The sequence below is a fragment of the Bison bison genome, unplaced genomic scaffold, assembly GCF_000754665.1.
Source record: "Bison bison bison isolate TAMUID 2011002044 unplaced genomic scaffold, Bison_UMD1.0 scf7180017864224, whole genome shotgun sequence".
Lineage (NCBI taxonomy): Eukaryota > Metazoa > Chordata > Mammalia > Artiodactyla > Bovidae > Bison > Bison bison.
Genome location: NW_011494796.1, coordinates 1,236,516 through 1,253,199, shown reverse-complemented (window position 1 = coordinate 1,253,199; position 16,684 = coordinate 1,236,516).

Below are 16,684 nucleotides of genomic sequence, written 5' to 3'. Positions count from 1 at the left end.
AAACTAAGATCATGGCATCCAGTCCCATCACTTCATGGTAAATAGATGGGGAAACAGTGGAAACAGTGTCAGACTTTATTTTTCTGGGCTTCAAAATCACTGCAGATGGTGACTGCAGCCATGAACTTAAAAGATGCTTACTCCTTGGAAGGAAAGTTATGACAAACCTAGATAGCATATTCAAAAGCAGAGACATTACTTTGCCAACAAAGGTCCATCTAGTCAAGGCTATGGTTTTTCCAGTGGTCATGTATGGATGTGAGAGTTGGACTGTGAAGAAAGCTGAGCACCAAAGAATTGATGCTTTTGAACTGTAGTGTTGGAGAAGACTCTTGAGAGTCCCTTGGACTGCAAAGAGATCCAACCAGTTCATTCTAAAAGAGATCCGTCCTGGGTGTTCTTTGGAAGGACTGATGCTAAAGATGAAACTCTGATATGGCCATCTCATGCGAAGAGCTGACTCATTGGAAAAGACTCTGGTGCTGGAAGGGATTGGGGGCAGGAGGAGAAGGGGACAACAGAGGATGAGATGGCTGGATGGCATCACTGACTCGATGGACATGAGTTTGGATGAACTCCGGCAGTTGGTAATGGACAGGGAGGCCTAGTGTGCTGCAGTTCATGGGGTCACAAAGAATTGGACACGACTGAGCAACTGAAGTGAACTGAACTGAACTGAAGTATGGTTTAATCACTAAGTCATGTCCAACTCTTGCAACCCCATGGACTGTAGTCTGCCAGGCTCCTCTGTCCATGGGATTCTCCAGGCAAGAATACTGGAATGGGTTGCCATTACCTAGGTATAAGAACACAATAAACCCAAAGAAATTAGAAGGAAAAATTAATTTAAAAAAATTGATTCAATAAAATAAACCTACACACAAAACTTTCAGATGATCAGCAGCCCCAAAAGGATACTCTATGAAATCACCAATAAAATAAACTGTAAGAAAATAAACAATAAAACAAGGAAGACATCAATAAGTAATATGAGTAACAAAAGGCACACAGGAGTGCCAATACAAGGAGACTTAATGTATTATAAAAGATACGAATATATTATTTTATGTGCAGTTTAGGTCTTCCCTTGTGACTCAGCTGGTAAAGAATCCACCTGCAATGTGGGAGACCTGAGTTCGATCTCTGGGTTGGGATCCCCTGGAGAAGGGAAAGGCCACACACTCCAGCATTCTGTCCTGGAGAATTCCATGGACTGTATAGCCCATGGGGTCTCAAAGAATCGGACATGACTGAGCAACTTTCACTTTCACTTAGTTCAGTTAAAATAAAGGTTGGTTTGAGAACCATGACATGTATCAGCTACTTCTCTCCTTCTCATTTTATTCCTGAAAGAAGGCTTCCTAGTAGATAATATTAAATGTACATCTTGTCTCTTTTATAATAACCCACACTGAAAGTTAGACATTTTAAATGAAGAATAGTATAAAATTAGAAACCTTAGAGGGAGGCAAAGGGCAATTATGAAGCTAGTACACTGTACCTAGAAAATTACCACAGAACAGCTTACTTGGTTTTCCCCATTTACATGCAATTTAAACAAATGGGAGGTACATTTGTAATAGGGAAGAACAAATTTGATTCCATATTAGATCTGTTCCTTTTACTTTAGCCTTTGTGCTCTGTTGCCTGTGCTTAGTTATGCTGGCTCTCCACATTTGTAAAAGAATGTTGCCTATGGCCTGAAATACTTAGGAATAGCCTGTTCTCAGGGCTCTGACCTTTAAAAGTCCATTCATTTAGAGAGAAAAAGTTGCAGAACAGAGAATAACATTTGTTTTGTTGGAGGTTTTCACCTGACTTAGGTGGACGGTTGCAAGAACAAAGAATTTCTACACCAAGAAATTTGCAACAACTAACCACACCCATCCCTCACCTTGCCTTTAAAAGTGCTTTGCTAGACTTTCCTGGTAGTCCAGCGGTAAAGAATCTGCCTGCCAATGCAGGAGAGATGGATTCAACCCTTACTCCAGGAAGATCCCATGTGCTTCAGGGCAACACTCTTCCCTATCAAAAATAATCTTGGAGTTTATTTTACATTATCTTGTACAGCACTGTCTCATTCTTTTTAGCAGCTGTGCATGCTTCATTTAATTATTTTCCACAATCTTTTGCTACTATTTTAATAAATAGGGAAGAATAAATCTGATTTCACATTAGATCTGTTCTATTGCCTGTGCAATACACATGCTGGCTCTACACCTTTTGTAAAAGAATGTTGCCTGTATCTGAAATATACAAGTGAGCCCATTCTCAGGGCTCTGGATTTTAAGAAGTCATCTATATAGAGAGAAAAATTTGCAGAACAGGGAATAAATTTTGGAGGTTTACAGGAACATAGTGACCTGACCTACAAGGACAGAGGCACAAAGCTGAGCAAAAGATTCCTACACCAGTAACACTGCAACAACTAATCGCTCCTCACCTTGTGTTTAAAAGTACTTTGCTGAAACCCTTCAAAGAATATGGGTTTGAGGGGCAGGGCCACAAGCCATCTATCTTCTTGCATGGTTATGCAATAAAACTTTCTCTACTCCAAATTCTTATATTTCAGTTTATTTGGCCTCACTTGTGTGTCTGGTAAACTTGCATTTGTAACACTACAAATGCTGCAATGAATGCTTCCACATATTTTTCATTTGCACATGTGTGGGTATATTCATACGTTATATTTCGGGAGTGCAATTGTTGGGACAAAGGCTATATGCTCTCTAAATGTTATGGTTGTGGCCCAGTTGTGCTCTCACCAGCAATCATTCAGAGCCTACATCTCTGCACCCTTGCTGACAGTATGCCATCACCATCTCCATCTTCGACAACCTGATGAGAGAAAAGTGGTGTTTTTATTTCATTTGACTACGTATGCATACAGAAAGGGGCAATTTTAATTTCCTTTTATGTAAAAGGTTAAAATACTTCCCTATTTTTTAGTTCTTTTGCTGAGTGTTCTGATTTACAGACGCCCATTACAGTTTAAGGGCATCCCCAGTGGTTCAGTGGTAAAGAATCCACCTGCAATGCAGAAGGCACAGGAGAAGCAAAATTAATCCTTCAATTGAGTTCAGTTCAGTCACTCAGTCATGTCCAACTCTTTGTGATCCCATGAACCGCAGAACGCCAGGCCTCCCTGTCAATCACCAACTCCCAGAGTTCACTCAAACTCACGGCCATCGAGTCAGTGATGCCATCAAGCCATTTCATCCTCTACCATCCCCTTCTCAAATGAGTCAGTTCTTTGCATCAGGTGGACAAAGTATTGGAGTTTCAGCTTCAAAATGAGTCCTACCAACGAACATCCAGGACTGGTCTCCTTTAGGATGGACTGGTTGGACCTCCTTGCAGTCCAAGGGACTCTCAGGAGTCTTCTCCAACACCACAGTTCAAAAGCATCAAATCTTCGGCACTCAGCTTTCTTTATAGTCCAACTCTCACATCCATACATGACTACTGGCAAAACCCATAGCCTTGACTAGATGGACCTTTGTTGGCAAAGTAATGTCTCTGCTTTTGAATATGCTATCTAGGTTGGTCATAACTTTCCTTCCAAGGAGCAAGCATCTTTTAATTTCATGGCTGGAGTCACCATCTGCTGTGATTTTGGAGCCCAGAAATATAGTCAGCCACTGTTTCCCCATCTATTTGCCATGAAGTGATGGGACCAGATGCCATGATCTTAGTGTTCTCAATGTTGAGCTTTAAGCCAACTTTTTCACTCTCCACTTTCACTTTCATCAAGAGGCTTTTTAGTTCCTCTTAACTTTCTGCCATGAGAGTGGTGTCGTCTGCATATCTGAGGTTATTGCTATTTCTCCCAGCAATCTTGAGTCCAGCTTGTGCTTCCTCCAGCACAGCGTTTCTCATGATGTACTCTGCATAGAAGTTCAATAAGCAGGGTGACAATATACAGCCTTGACGTACTCCTTTTCCTATTTGGAACCAGTCTGTTGTTCCATGTCCAGTTCTAACTGTTGCTTCCTGACCTGCATACAGGTTTCTCAAGAAGCAGATCAGGGGGTCTGCTATTCCCATCTCTTGAAGAATTTTCCAGTTTATTATGATCCACACAGTCAAAGGCTTTGGCATAGTCAGTAAAGCAGAAACAGATGTTTTCATGGAACTCTCTTGCTTTGGGGATGATCCAGCGGATGTTGGCAATTTGATCTCTGGTTCCTCTGCCTTTTCTAAAACCAGCTTGAACATCTGGAAGTTAATGGTTCGTATATTGCTGAAGCCTGGCTTGGAGAATTTTGAGCATTACTTTACTAGCGTGTGAGATGAGTGCAGTTGTGCGATAGTTTGAGCGTTCTTTGGCATTGCCTTTCTTTGGGATTGGCATGCAAACTGATCTTTTCCAGTCCTGTGGCCACTGCTGAGTTTTCCAAATTTGCTGGCATATTGAATGCAGCACTTTCACAGCATCATCTTTCAGGATTTGAAATAGCTCAACTGGAATTCCATCACCTCCACTAGCTTTGTTCATAGTGATGCTTCCTAAGACCCACTGGACTTCACATTCCAGGATGTCTGGCTCTAGGTGAGTGATCACACCATCGTGATTACCTGGGTCATGAAGATCTTTCTTGTACAGTTCTTCTGTGTATTCTTAACACCTCTTCTTAGTATCTTCTGCTTCTGTTAGGTCCATACCATTTCTGTCCTTTATAGAGCCCATCTTTGCATGAAATATTCCCTTGGTATCTCTAATTTTCTTGAAGAGATCTCTAGTCTTTCCCATTCTATTGTTTTCCTCTCTTTCTTTGCATTGATCACCAAGGAAGGCTTTCTTACCTCTCCTTGCTATTCTTTGGAACTCTGCGTTCAAATGGGTATATCTTCCCTTTTTTCCTTTGCTTTCTCTTCCCTTCTTTTCACAGCTATTTGTAAGGCCTTTTCAGACAGCCACTTTGCTGTTTTTGCATTTCTTTTTCTTGGAGATGATCTTGATCCCTGTCTCCTCTACAGTGTCAGAAACCCCCATCCATAGTTCATCAGGCACTCTGTCTGTCAGGTCTAGTCCCTTAAATCTATTTCTCACTTCCGCTGTATAGTCATAAGGGATTTGATTTAGGTCATAACTGAATGGTCTAGTGGTTTCCTCCACTTTCTTCAATATCAGTCTGAATTTGGCAATAAGGAGTTCATGATCTGAGCCACAGTCAGCTTCCAGTCTTGTTTTTGCTGACTGTATAGAGCTTCTCCATCTGTGGCTGCAAAGAATGTAATCAATCTGATTTCAGTGTTGACCATCTGGTGATGTCCATGTGTAGAGTCTTCTCTTGTGTTGTTGGAAGAGGGTGTTTGCTATGACCAGTGCTTTCTATTGGCAGAACTGTATTAGCCTTTGCCCTGCTTCATTCTGTACTCCAAGGTCAAATCTGCCTATTACTCCAGGTGTTTCTTGGCTTCCTACTTTTGCATTCCAGTCCCCTATAATGAAAAGGACATCTTTTGGGGGTATTAGTTCTAGAAGGTCTTGTAGGTCTTCATAGAACTGTTCAACTTCAGCCTCTTCAGCATTACTGGTCAGGGCATAGACTTGGATTACCATGATATTGAATGGTTTGCCTTGGAAATGAACAGAGATCATTCTGTCGTTTTTGAGACTGTATCCAAGTACTGCATTTCAGACTCTTTTGTTGACTATGTTGGCTATTCCATTTCTTCTAAAGTATTCCTGCCCACAGTAGTTGATATAATGGTCATCTGAGTTAAATTCACCCATTCCAGTCCATCTTAGTTCTCTGATTCCTAGAATGTCAGTGTTTACTCTTGCCATTTCCTGTTTGACAACTTCAAATTTGCCTTGACCACTTCCACTTTTTGACCACATTTGACCATTTCCAATTAATCCTTGGGTTGAGACAATTCCCTGGAGGAGGGCATGGCAGCCCACTGCAGTATTCTTGCCTGTAGAATCCCAGGGACAGAGGAGCCTAGTGGGCTTCAGTACATGAAGTCAGACACGACTGAAGCAACTGAGCATAAGCATGATTACAAACTAAGAAAATTTATATATGTCTGTAATATAAATGGAATATAATGCTTCCAGGTTGCTATTTGTCTCCTAACTTTGCTTCTAATGATGGGTTCATCTGCATTCAATTGCTAAGTCATATCTGACTCCATGGACTGTAGCCCACCAGGCTCCTCTGTCAATGGGATTTCCCAGGTAAGAATACCAAAATGGGTTGACATTTTCTCCTCCAAGGGATCTTCCCAGTCCAGGGAGTGAACCCATGTCCTGCATTGGCAGGTGGATTCTCTACCACTGAGCCACCTGGGAAGCTCCCATGGTGATGGGTGATTGCTATTAATATTTAAAATTACCTATAATTTATTTTTTCACAATTTGATGTTACTGTAATTTTTTATGTATGGTAAGATATACATAAATATAAAACGTATCATTTTAACCATTTTTAAGTGTACAGCTCAGTGGTGTTTAATATGTTCACATTGTGCAACTATCACCACCATCCATTGCCAGAACTTTATCTTACAAAACTGAAACTCTACCCTTTAAATACTGACTCTCCATTCTCCCCTCAATCATCCTTCGGCCAAACACCAAATCACAATTTTTATGTCACTGCATTTATGAATTATACTTTAAAAATATTTCCTATTACTTATCAACATTTTCTCATATTTTGAGGTAAGTTTTGGTTTCTAGACTTAAATATTTGCCATGTCTGTAATTTTTTTTTGGGGGGGGGTGGAAAGACATAAGGGAGGCATACTAATTTACTTGAAAATGCAGATTCCCCAATCTGCTTAAGGCTCTGTTCTCTACTGATTTTTATTCCAACTTGGTCATATGAATTTGGATCTATTTTGGTACTTATTTTCTTTCAATTAATCTTTCTTTTCAACAGCAGGCATCAAACTCTTTTTAATTATGAAATCAGCATACTTTAAATTCTGGTGAAGTTGTTCCTCCTGTATCACACTTACTTATTATTTTCCTAGCAATTAGTTATTGTTTTAATACAAAATTTATAAACAGTCTAGTTCCCACAAACATATTCTGTTGGTTCCGTTCAGACAATCAGTCATATCTGACTCTTTGTGACCCCATGACTGCAGCACACCAGGCTTCCCTGTCCTTTACAAGCACCTGGAGCTTACTCAAACTCATGTCCATCAAGTCAGTGATGCCATCCAACCATCTCATCCTGTTGTCCTCTTCTCTTCCTGCCTTCAGTCTTAGGCGGCAGCAGGGTTTTTTCCCAGGAGTCAGTTCTTCACATCAGGTGGCCAAAGTATTGGAGTTTCAGCTTCACCATCAGTCCTTTCAATGAATATTCATGACTGATCTCCTTTAGGATGGACTGGTTTGATCTTCTTGCTGTCCAAGGGACTCTCAGAGAGTCTTCTCCAACACCACAGTTCAAAAGCATCAATTCTTCAGCATTCAACTTTCTTTACGTCCAACTCTCACATCCATATGTGACTACTGGAAAAACCATAGCTTTGACTAGACGGACCTTTGTTGGCAAGATAATGTCTCTGTTTTTTAATAAGGTGTCTAGGTTGGTCATAACTTTCCTTCCAAGGAGTAAGTGTCTTTTAATTTCATGGCTGCAGTCACCATCTGCAGTGATTTTGGTGCCCCCAAAAATAAAGTCTCACACTGTTTTCATTGTTTCCCCATCTATTTGCCATGAAGTGATGGGACCAGATGCCACAGTCTTAGTTTTTTGAATGGTGAGTTTTAAACAAACTTTTTCACTCTCCTCTTTCACTTTCATAAAGAGGTCCTTTAGTTTCTCTTCAATTTCTGCCATAAGGGTGATGTCATCTGCATATCTGAGGTTATTGATATTTCTCCCAGCAGTCTTGATTCCAGCTTGTGCTTCATGCAGCCCAGCATTTTTAATGATGTACTCTGCATAGAAGTTAAATAAGGAAGGTGACAATATTCAGCCTCAATGTACCCCTTTCCTGATTTGGAACCAGTCTTTTGTTCCATGTCCAGTTCTAAATTTTGCTTCTTGACCTGCATACAGATTTCTCAGGAGGCAAGCCAGGTGGTCTGGTATTCCCATCTCTTGAAGAATTTTCCACAGTTTGTTGTGATCCACACAGTGAAAAGTTTTGGCCTAGTCAATAAAGCAGAAGTAGATATTTTTCTGTAACTCTCTCTTTTTTTTTTTTTTTTGATGATCCAACAGATGTTGGCAAATTGGTCTCTGGTTCATTCCTCTGCCTTTTCTAAATCCAGCTTGAACATCTGAAAGTTCACAGTTAATGTACTGTTGAAGCCTGGCTTGGAGAATTTTGAGCATTACTTTGCTAGCATGTCAAATGAGTGCAATTGTGGGATAGTTTGAACATCAAGAAAAAAAATGTTCAGACTTTGATTCCAAGAATTTGACTATATAAGATACCTCACATAAGTAGAAGCATGCAGTATTTGTCTTTTTATGACTGACTGGTTTATTTCACCTGCATAATGCCCTTAATGTTCATCCATGTTGTCACATACCGCAGAATTTCCTTCTTGGTAAGTTTGAATTATATATATATATATAATTATATATATATAAATATATATATCACATTTTTATCCATTCATCTGTCCATGAAGATTTAAGTTGGTTCCATATTTTAGCTATTATGAATAATGTTGTGATGAACATGGGAGTAAAAATATCTCATCAAGATATTGATTTCAATTCTTTTGGATAAATACCCAGACATGGGATTGCTGGATCATATGGCAGTTCTATCTGTAATTTCTGAGGAAACTTTATATGGTTTTTCTTAATGGCTGCACCATTTTGCATTCCCATATACAATGTGCAAATGTTCCACATCCTCGCCAAGAGTTGTCTATTGTATTTTTGATAATAGCTATCCTAATAAATGTGAAGTGCTGTATCATTGTGGTTTTGATATGCATTCCCTGATGATCAGTACTATTGAGCACCTTTTCATGTTCTTGTTGACCATTTATGCTTTCTTTGGAAAAATGTCTGTTCAGGTCTTCTGCTCACTTTTAAAATAGGGTATTAATACTTTTACTATTGAATTAGAGGAGCTTCTTATATATATTAATCCCCTTATCAAATACATAGCTTTCAATATATCCTCCCATTCTGTAGGTTGTCTTTTTACTCCATTCACTATTTATTTGGCTGTACAGAAGCTTTTTAGCTGGATGTAGGAGTTACCCCACGCCCGAGGTCAGGGGCGGCGGCCGAGAGGAACAACCTCACGTCCAAGGAGCGGTGGCTGCACGGGCACAGAAGGGCAGAGAGAAGCTACTCCATGTTCAAGGTCAGGAGGAGCAGCCGTGAGGAGATACCCCTCATCCAAGGTAAGGAGCAGTGGCTGCACTTTGCTGGAGCAGCCGTGAAGAGATACCCTATGTCCAAGGTAAGAGAAACCCAAGTAAGACAGTAGGTGTTGTGAGAAGGCATCAGAGGGCAGACACACTGAAACCATAGTCACAGAAAACAAGCCAATCTGATCACACGGACCACAGCCTGTCTAACTCAATGAAACTAAGCCATGCTGTGTGATGCCACCCAAGATGGACAGGTCATGGTAGAGAGGCCTGACAGAACGTGGTCCACTGGAGAAGGGAATGGCAAACCACTTCAGTATTCTTGCCTTGAGAACACCATGAACAGTATGAAAAGGCAAAAAGGTAGGACACTGAAAGAGGAACTCCCCAGGTCAGTAGGTGCCCAATATGCTACTGGAGATCAGTGGAGAAATAACTCTAGAAAGAATGAAGGGATGGAGCCAAAGCAAAAACAATACCCAGCTGTGGATGTGACTGGTGATAGAAGCAAGGTCCTATGCTGTAAAGAGCAATATTGCATAGGAACCTGGAACTGTGGTATTAGAGAAGACTCTTGAGAGTCCCTAGGACTGCAGGGAGGCCCAACCAGTCCATCCTAAAGGAGATCAATCCTGGGTGTTCATTGGAAGGACTGATGCTAAAGCTGAAACTCCAGTATTTTGGCCACTTCATGCGAAGAGTTGACTGATTGGAAAAGACCCTGATGCTGGGACGGATTAGGGGCAGGAGGAGAAGGGGACAACAGAGGATGAAATGGCTGGATGGCATCACCAACTCTATGGACATGAGTTTGAGTACACTCTGGGTGTTGGTGATGGACAGGGAGGCCTGCCATGCTGCGATTCATGGGGTTGCAAAGAGTCAGACACAACTGAGCGACTGAACTGAACTGAGTCTCACTTATTTATTTTTGCTTTTATTGCTTGTGCTTTTGGTATTATAACCATTAAATTGTTGTCAACTGCGATGTCATGAAGTTTTTCTCTTATGTTTTCTTCTATGAATTTTACCGCTTCAGGTCTTAGTGTTTAAAATTTTAATCCATTTTGAGTTAATTTGCATGTATGGTATAAGGTTCCAATGTCATTCTTCTGCATGTGGATATTTAGTTTTTGACTCAAGACTTTGAAAATTTCCTTTTTTATTTAACCATTATCTCTCTCTGAGCTGTTTACTTTTAACTTTTTGGACTGCTGGATCACTTGCTTGTTATAGTTCCTCACGTTACTTTAGTGTGTAACACCTATTCTTTCATTAATTCCACTCATTTGGAACTTATATTCTAATATATGAAATATTTTTTCCAGTTTGTGTATAACATTTAGATTTGAGAAAATCATTTTGTGCTCTAACTGAACCTCCTTTTAAATCTTATTACATTTTTGTTAAAATTGTCAACTGGTTTTTCTGCCTGTTCTGCTTCACTGGTGTTGACTTGTAGCTTGTTCTTGCCCCTAAGTATGTTGTTACTTTTCTTTGTCTGCTCACATTTCTGTACACACCCTCAGCTGCTGGGTCACTCAGAGTCTGTAGGGAAGTGGTAAACCAATAATGTGAACAGATTTTCTTCTTTTTGTGCAGACTGGCAGTGAACAAGTTTACATATTAAGTCTCTGTCAATACAGAAAGATGGAGCATTTTATATTAGTATATATGTACACTGTAAACTGCTGTTCCTCAAAATTTATCCTTCAACAGCAAAACAAAGGTTATCTATGTAGGTATTTTCCACAGGCTGAACCCTGTATTGATATTTCCCTTTTACACCCCTTGCTAAAACTGGCCCCATCTTTTGCATACAACATGCTTCCTATAAATAGTAAATTCCCTGTTCGTGGCAATGGATAGATTTACACAATAGCTAAATCTGCAAGCAACCCTGGGCAAAGAGCCTGAAAAGAGGAAGGCCTGTCTCATGTATTATCTCATGTCATCCTTACAATGGCCCTGTGAAACATCAGTGATGTCCATGGTTCACAAAGGAGGAAACAGAAGCCCCAAGAGTTAGCCATTTTCTCCTGTTAAAACTGTGCTGCACATAGAGGTTGTCATGAGGATCTGATTTAGCCTGAGGTTAAAGCTTGCGTTAATGTTGGCTTAAAACTCAACATTCAGAAAACTAAGATCATGGCATCTGGTCCCGTTACTTCGTGGTAAATAGATGGGGAAACAGTGGAAATAGTGACAGGCTTTATTTTGGGGGGCTCCAAAATCATTGCAGATGGTGACTTCAGTCATGAAATTAAAATATGCTTGCTCCTTGGAAGAAAAGCTATGACCAACCTAGACAGCATATTAAAAAGCAGAGTCATTACTTTACCAACAAATGTCCGTCTAGTCAAGGCTATGGTTTTTCCTGTAGTCATGCATGGATGTGAGAGTTGGACTATAAAGAAAGCTGAGCATTGAAGAATTGATGCTTTTGAATTGTGGTGTTGGAGAAGACTCTTGAGAGTCCCTTAGACTGCCAGGAGATCTAACCAGTCAATTCTAAAGGAAATAAGTCCCGAATATTCATTGGAAGGACTGATACTGAAGCCGAAACTCCAATACTTTGGCCACCTGATGTGAAGAACAGACTCACTGGAAAAGACCCTGATGCTAGGGAAGATTGAAGGCAGGAAGAGAAGGGGACCACAGAGGATGAGATGGTTGGATGGCATCACTAATGTGATGGACATGAGTTTGAGCAAGCTCCAGGAGTTGGTGATGGACAGGGAAGCCTGGCGTGCTGCAGTCCATGGGGTTGCAAAGAGTTGGACACAACTGAGTGGCTGAAATGAACTGAACTGAAAGCTTGGGTCTTTAACCTCACCCTCCCTTGGTTTCCAAAACAGCTAAAGAAGCAGTCAGTGGCTGTGACTCAGACTGTAGAGAAGTGTCACTGAAACCAAAAGTGAGTAATATACAAAAACAACCTTGATCAGTGCTAGTGGGAGTGTAAGGACAAGCATTCTCAGTCCCTGAAATTAGAAATTAAATGTTAGCGATTTGTGAATAAATATTTGAGAGTGTGTATCAAAGGAATTTAAAGCACTATTTAAATTTTTACATTATAATTCTAATTCTGGGGTTTTATGTGAAATGATAAAATGCTTTTACAAAGCATGTGGTTTGTTTCAGCATGATTCAAGATTAGAAAAAGTTGAGAATGAATCATATATCAACATAAAGAAAATATGTAAAGAAAAATAATTTCACAGAAGAAAAAAATCTGGAAGGAGTTGTGACAAATTCCTGGAGTTGACTACCTTATGGATGTAAGTGTATATAGGTATATGTTTTTATAATTACACATCTTCAAAATTTTCTATCATGTGTCATTTGATCATCAGATCAACTATGACAGGCACTGGTCTGGCCTGCTCTTGGCTATAACAGAGTAAGAAATGGCACATTGAATCAGGTAGGTGCAGTAAGGCAGGAAAGTTCTCCTATTGTAGTAGGTAGGTCCTTGAGTGCTGATCAGATCAGGGGCAAAAGATCAAAATAGAGTCAAAGAACCTATAAAGATTGCAAATAAATACACGTAAAGGTATTCAACATCTTTCATCATTAACAAAATACTAATTAAAACAATAATAAGATACCACTAGAGATGTATTAGAATGAGGAAAATCCAGAAAGCTGACAAAATCAGTTGTGAGCAAGAACATGGAGAAAAAGGAACTCTCCTCCATTGCTGGTAAGAATGCAAAGTGGTACTGTCACTTTGGAAGACAGTTTGACAGTTACTTACACACTGTCAAGCATATTCTTTATCATGTGGTGTAGAAGTTGCACTATTAAGCATTTACTCAACTGATTTTAAAACTTTTGCCCACATGAATACCCTACCCATAAATGTTTGTAGCTGCTTTATTCATAATTGCCCTAAACCAGAAGCAACCAAGATTTCTTTCAAATCTGTGAACAGATAAACAAACTTTGGGTGGAATATAATGAAATATTAGTGATAAACAGAAATGAGCTATTAGGCTGCACAAAAACATGTGAGTCTTCAATTCACTTTGCTAAGTGAAAGAAGACATTCTGAAAAGACCACATGCTGTGATTCCATTATATAGAGACAAGAAAAAGTGGTTACCAGGAATTTGGAAACAGAAGACAGTTGAGTTGTAGGGAATCTTTTAGGGTATTGAAACTTTTCTGTATGATTCCAAAATGGAGAATATATGAAACCATGCATTTTAACAAATGCATGGAATTTTACAGTACAAAAGGAAACATATACAAAAATGTTCAAAAATCATTTGGGAAGTCAGAGATTTTCAGGATCAGACAAAGCTTGTGACTAAAGAATCTCACTGTATTACAGAGGTATGATACAGTCCCACAAAGAGAATGGGGAGGAAAATGCTGACCTAAGTAGCTTTGCAAATGAGTTTACATTGTAAGACTGAGGAACAAGAAACGTGCGTAAGCACTGTACTCTAGGTGGAAGTGTGGTTTTCTTTCAGGATATGGGTTAGCACACCTGAAACTACCATTCACATATATGGAATTAGATAAGAGTGGATGGGAAAGGGTGGGGGCAAGATTTCTCACAGTTAAAGCAGGAAATTACATATAAGCAATGCTGAAATACTAAAATGACCCATCAGTACCAATTCACTTCATATAGAGGGGTACATATAGAAATATTTATAGATCTATTAATATATATAAATAAAGACATGATATATGTAGACACAATATGTAGTGTGTGTACTTACATGTTTTTCTTGTTCTTTCAGCCAAGAAGATATAGAAGCAATGCCTCTCTGGTAGCTCCTGACACCCATACCTTGGTTTCTAATACTATTCTCCAATAAGAGGAAAAAGGAGTCCTTGGAGAAATGGCTTATTCTTGAGACAGGGAATATACAAAATGAGCCTGAAATATCTTATTGTGCCCCCAAAAAAGGACACACTAAATCACACACACTAAGTGATTGAATGAATCAATAAATGTGGAGTAATAGACTAATTTCTCTTGCAGAAAAATTTCAAGTAATAGATGCAGATACTCCACATTAAAGAAGGTAGAACATAACTGTCTCCTTCTTAAGTGAGGGCTATCATAATGACTTCATTCCAGAGAGTACAGTATGAAAGGGGGTGGGAGAATAACTTTATAATAGAGGAACCAAAAAAACACTGATCACTCAGCCAGGTCATAAAGGTTATGACCAACAGTGATATCATGTTGATAATGTGTGTGTGCGTGTGTGTGTGTGTGTGTGTGCACGCACACATGTGTTCAGTGGCTCAGTCATGTCTGACTTTTGTGACCCAATGGACTACCACCCTCCAGGCCCCTCTGTCCATGGAATTTTCCAGGCAAGAATGCTGGAGTGGGGTGCCATTTCCTATTCTGGGGATCTTGAATATGTATCCTTAATGTGATATAATGAGAATGGCTTTACCTCTGTGGTCTTCCTCCTAAAAACCTGTACATTTAGTATAATTCTGAGAGAAACATTAGTTAAATCCCAACTAAGAAACATTCTACAAAATAGCTGATGAGTATACCTCAAAAAGTCAAGGTCATCAAAAACAAGGAAAGTCTGAGAAATTGCCACAACCCAGAGAACCTAAGGAAACAAAGAAACTCAATGGAATGTGCTCTCTTGGATGAGGTCCTAAAACAGAAGGAAGACATAGATTAAAATATGGCAAGATGAATAAAATATGAACATTAGTTGATAATAGTGTACCAATATTGGTTCATATTTTGTGACAAATATACCATATTAATTAGTAAGATATTAATATTAGGGGAAACTGCCTATGGAGTATATGGGACTGCTATCTACTATCTTCACAACTTTTTCTGATACTATTTCTAACACCATTCTAAAATGAAAATATAGTAATAAAAAAGACATTGTATTATCACTGTATTTAAGTACAAGTTTATACATAAAATATTTAACTTCAGAAAATTATGAATTAGGCCCCATTTGTTTATTTCTGCTTCTATTTGATTGCCTTGGAAGACTAACTTAAGAAAACATTAGTATGATTTATGCCAGAGAACATTTTGCCTACATTTTCTTTTTTGGGTTTTATTGTATCATGTCTTATATTTAAGTCTTTCAGGCATTTTGAGGGTTTGTGTGTGTGTGTGTGTGTATGATGTAAGGGAGTGTTCTAACTTCATTGATTTATATGTGACCATCCAATTTTCCCAACACCACTTGCTGAAGAGACCGTCTTTTCCCCATTGTGTATTCTTGCCTCCTTTGTTAAAAATTAATTGACTGTATGTGTGTGGATTCATTTCTGGGCTCTTTATTCTGTTCAATTGATTAATATATCTATTTTTGTGCCAATATCAGGTTCTTTCATTACTGTAATCTTGTAGCATTGTATGAAGTTTGGACTGGATATGGAACAACAGACGGGTTCCAAATAGGAAAAGGAATACATCAAGGCTGTATATTTTCACCCTACTTATTTGACTTATACGCAGAGTACATCATGAGAAACGCTGGGCTGGAGGAAGCACAAGCTGGAATCAAGATTGCTGGGAGAAATAGCAATAACCTCAGATATGCAGATGACACCACCCTTATGGCAGAAATTGAAGAGAAACTAAAGAGCCTCTTGATGAAAGTGAAAGAGGAGAGTGAAAAAGTTGGTGTAAAGCTCAACATTGAGAAAACTGAGATCATGGCATCTGGTCCCATCACTTCATGGCAAATAGATGGGGAAACAGTGGAAACAGTGGCTGACTTTATTTTTCTGGGCTCCAAAATCACTGCAGATGGTGATTGCAGCCATGAAATTAAAAGAGGTTTGCTCCTTGGAAGGAAAGTTATGACCAACCTAGATAGCATATTCAAAAGCAGAGACATTACTTTGCCAACAAAGGTCCATCTAGTCAAGGTTATGGTTTTTCCAGTGGTCATGTACGGATGTGAGAGTTGGACTATAAAGAAGGCTGAGTGCCGAAGAATTGATGCTTTTGAACTGTGGTGTTGGAGAAGACTCTTGAGAGTCCCTTGGACTGCAAGGAAATCCAACCAGTCCATCCTAAAGGAGATCAGTCTTAGGTGTTCATTGGAAGGACTGATTTTGAAGCTGGAACTCCAATATTTTGTCCACTGATGCGAAGAGCTGACTCACTGGAAAAGACCCTGATGTTGGAAAAGATTGAGGGCAGGAGGAGAAGGGGTCAACAGAGGATGAGATGGTAGGATGGTATCACCGACTCGATGGACATGGGTTTGAGTGGACTCCGGGAGTTGGTGATGGACAGGGAGGCCTGGCATGCTGAGGTTCATGGGGTTGCAAAGAGTTGGACACGACTGAGCGACTGAACTGAACTGATGAATCTAGAAGAGTTTTGCCTTCATCTTTGTTTTT